The sequence below is a fragment of the Octopus bimaculoides genome, chromosome 19 (genome assembly GCF_001194135.2).
Source record: "Octopus bimaculoides isolate UCB-OBI-ISO-001 chromosome 19, ASM119413v2, whole genome shotgun sequence".
Classification (NCBI taxonomy): domain Eukaryota; kingdom Metazoa; phylum Mollusca; class Cephalopoda; order Octopoda; family Octopodidae; genus Octopus; species Octopus bimaculoides.
The window spans coordinates 45,899,760-45,903,667 of record NC_068999.1 but is presented as its reverse complement, the minus strand read 5'-3'; the positions used below and the strand labels follow the sequence as shown (position 1 = coordinate 45,903,667).

The following is a 3,908-nucleotide window of genomic DNA, read 5'->3' as shown; positions in this document are numbered from 1 at the left end:
ATATATATATATATATATGTACATATATATATATACATATATATGCACACATGCATATATATATATATATGCATATACCCATCTATCTTCATCTATATCTAGCTACCTACCTGTCTATCAATCTATCTCTATCTATCAGTCTCTAACCCCCCCCCCCATTGTGTGTATGAGTGTGTGTATGTATACTCCCTCTATTCTGACGGCATTATTCAACAGTACTGGCTTTCGTGTAAAAATAACATTTATTCTAAGTCTGTTGTATTTCTCTCAATAGGTGTGCGTATGCATATATATATATATATATATATATATGTATGTATGTATGTATGTATGTATGTATGTGTGTGGCTGTGTACGGAGACGTGTGTGTATGTGTCTCTCTCTGTATGTGTGTGTGTCTATCTGTGTGTATTGAATATTTTTCGCTAATTCGTTCGTCTAATAAGATAATTCGCAGTGTAACTACGAAGTAACCGGTTCACTTAAATACCACGATATTCGCTCACATTATTTGCGAGTTCTTTATTGACTTGTCCTAGTTTGAGCCCGGCAGCAATCGTTTTTGCTTTCTAAACAGTTCCTAAGTGCATATTCCATTTTTGCTGGGGTTTTTTTTCTTCTTTTCTTTACGTCTTTTCGAGCCGTCAACGACTTAACAAACTCCCTATTCTTTAAACCCGATCGCTGACGAAATTTTCTACTACAACTTAATTTTGATGTGGTTGACTGCTGCCATTATTAAAACAGCGATGTCGTCTGGCTGTAGGTATCAGATCGTCTATAACTAGGTTTCTGTTTCTGGGTTAGGTTTAAAGGAAATTTAATAGCTCTTCGCTCGATGTTTTTCTTTCTTATTCTTATTGAGTATTTTTTCTTTACGTTTATTCGTTTACGTAATAATAACAATAATGTAATTCTCTAACTACAACTGCGGAATGTTTCTTCGCTTGAAATATTAATAGGTCTTTATAATAACGATTTCAAGAGACGGCACAAAGCCAGCAACATTAAGAGAGGGAAGGAGTCAGTCGATAACATCCACCCCAGTGTTCCCATTCAGCTGGTACTTATTTTATCAACCCTCGAAATGACGAAGGGCAAAGACGACCTCAGTGTAATTAAGATCTCTGTTTAATATTGGTTTCGAATTTTGGCGCAGTGCCAGCAATTTTAGGGGAGAAGTAAGTCGATTACATCGACCCCGACACTGAAGGGATGAAAAGCAAAGTCGACCTCGGCGGAAGTTGGACATAGAACGTGGAGTCGGACGAAATGCCGTTAAGCATTTTGTCCGGCGTGCTAACGATTCTAGCTTGTTACTACATAGGCACGCAACAGAGACGAGTGGAGGAACAACAGTGTATGTGCGGTTAAAAAGCTCGCTTTGCAATCACATGGTTTTAGGTTCAATCCCACTTTATAACATCTTGGACACCTACAATAACCCTGTGCTGATCAATGCCCTGTGAGGGAATTTGGTTGTTGGAATCTGGGTGGAAGCCCATTGTATAATATGTGTGTATTTGTCACACCCCCACCGTTTACAACCGGTGTTTGATTGTTTACGTTCTCGTAACTTAACGGCAAAAGACCCGATGAAATAAATTCCGGACTTTAAAAATAATTATAATAATTAAATGCTGGGGTTGATTTGGTCCATTAAACCCTGCACTGTGATGCTCCAGCATGGCTGCAAGTCTATGATTGAAACAGGAGAAAGGTAAAAGACGTATGTATGTTGTGTGTATGCGTGTGAATAGATGTAAAGCAGTTTCGGCTTTCTGTCTGCTGCCGTTTCACTCGGGGAACCTAAGATGAATTTAGTGCTGTGTTCCAACACCTCTACTGTAATCTAACCGACGTCTAAATCGAGTACGGTTGTTACTATGGCTACAAATAAAGTACATTACTCAACGGTGATGATACAGGGCCAGGAAATGTAATCCGTTGAATGCCGAAACTTGAATGAGATGTAATATAGTCCATATCTCTTTCTCTCTCTCTCTCTCTCTCTCTCTTTCTCTCTCTCTCTCTCTCTCTCTCTCTCTCTCTCTCTCTCTCTCTCTCTCTCTCTCTCTCTCTCTCTCTCTCTCCATATATATATATTTATATATATGTGTGTGGTGTATACTTGTTTTGCTATATATGTACGAGGTGTAATACAGTCTACTTGCAGCGTACATTGCTAATTTGTTCATGGCGTATAGTGTTACTTTTATCTCGATGTGTCTCGTAAAGCAGAGAATGTCTGCGAATCCCTCAGAAGACCTCGCCTTAAGATTGAGTTACTTCGGAGAGGATAAGCCTTGTCGAACCGTCTCCATCAAAGCTTTTTGGCGACGGCCGTATTTTCATTTGTTGGTTTGGTACGATAGGCTCCTTCCTTTCTTTCTTTCTTTCTTTCTTTATCTCGATCTCCCCCTGTCTTCGTTCCTTCCTTTCTTCCATTATCTCTCCCCGTCTCTTTATTTCTTTCTCTCTCCCTTTTCTTTATCTCTTTTCCTTTATTTCTTTCTTTATCTCTCTCCCCTTTTCTTCCTTTCTCTCTCCTCTCTTTCTTTATCTCTCTCCCTTTCTTTCTTTTCTTCCTTGCTTGCTTGCTTCCTTCTTTCCTTCCTTCGAGGGCAAAACAAGAAACAATTTTCTTTCCATTCCTTTCGCAAGAACATTAAGCTCTGCGAGAAGAGAATGGGTGATTGTCCTGTCTGGAAAGCGAAACTGGTGGTTCACAATTTCTAATGGTGCTTAGTAAGGCAAAAAAGACATTTGTTTGCAAAACAAGTATTGGAAACAAAGACAGGCATATTCTTGTACTCTCTCTCTCTCTCTCTTTCTCTTACTGTTCCTGCCAGCGGCTGCGGCCATGTTGGAGCTTCTGGCATTGATAAAAAGTTTGTGTTGTGTTTGTTTCCACCTCCCACAGCTTCACAACCGGTCTTGGTTTGTTTACGTTTCCGTAAATTAGCAGTTGCCCAAAAGAGAAGTGATAGCACGAGTACCAAACTTTTAAAAAGAGCTTAAGTACTGCTGACGATTTGTTCGACTAAACCGTTCAAGGCGGAGCCCCAGCATGGCCGCAGTCCAATGACCGAAACTAGTCAAAGGATAAACAGTATAAATATATCCGAAATTGTTATCTAATGGCGGTTTGCTTTTTTTTATAGACGGTAGTGTGCAGTTTGAAGGGCATCAGGCTGCGAACTGGCAGAAACGTTAGCACGCCGGGCGAAAGGCATAGCTGTATTTCGTCCGTCTTTACGTTCTGAGTTCAAATTCCACCGAGCTCGACTTTGCCTTTCATCCTTTCGGGGTCGATAAATTAAGTACCAGTTGCGTACTGGGGGTCAATGTAATTGACTAGTCCCCTCCCCACAAATTTCAGGTTTTGTGTCTTTAGTAGAAAGGATTATTTCTAAATGAATGAATAGCCGTAACGTAATTTTCAAATGTTAATTAGTTCGTTTTAATATGAAGCTCAATCGCCAAAGATCATCCTTCACTTAGTTGACCAGCTCTGTTTTTGGTTAATCCTTTAGCATTCAGGTTATTCGTTTTGAATTAATCATACATTATCTCATAGCTTCGAAATTCGACGGTGCGTTTGTTTATTTATTTATTTATTTATTTATTTGAATGGCATTGTTAGGTAGGTGCGACAGGCTGGATCTGACCGTTTTCAGCATAAAGCAAGATTAGAATATTTTGGCCGGATATGGCCGGTTTAAATGCTAACGCATTCTTGCAGGTGTCCGGACTGCGTCACGCCCTTCTCACAACGTATCGTTCTCTTTTCATAGATCTATATATATCCACTGCATGATAACAGATCGAAGATATTTAGGTCGCCATATTTTCATTTATTTGTGCCGTCTACCAACGCCCCACGCCTATTACTCCCTACCCCCCCC

General features: G+C 39.9%; 2 protein-coding genes across 2 annotated transcripts in view; both read left to right on the top strand.

The window, feature by feature from the left end:
* Positions 1-3,908, top strand: part of LOC106877727 (ubiquitin-like-conjugating enzyme ATG3) — a gene marked incomplete at its 5' end in the record, with an annotated part of 216,637 nt that overhangs the window by 46,715 nt on the left and 166,014 nt on the right. The window lies entirely within an intron of this gene.
* LOC106873349 (BCL-6 corepressor-like) overlaps positions 1-3,908 on the top strand; it is a 23,768-nt gene that overhangs the window by 10,910 nt on the left and 8,950 nt on the right. The window lies entirely within an intron of this gene.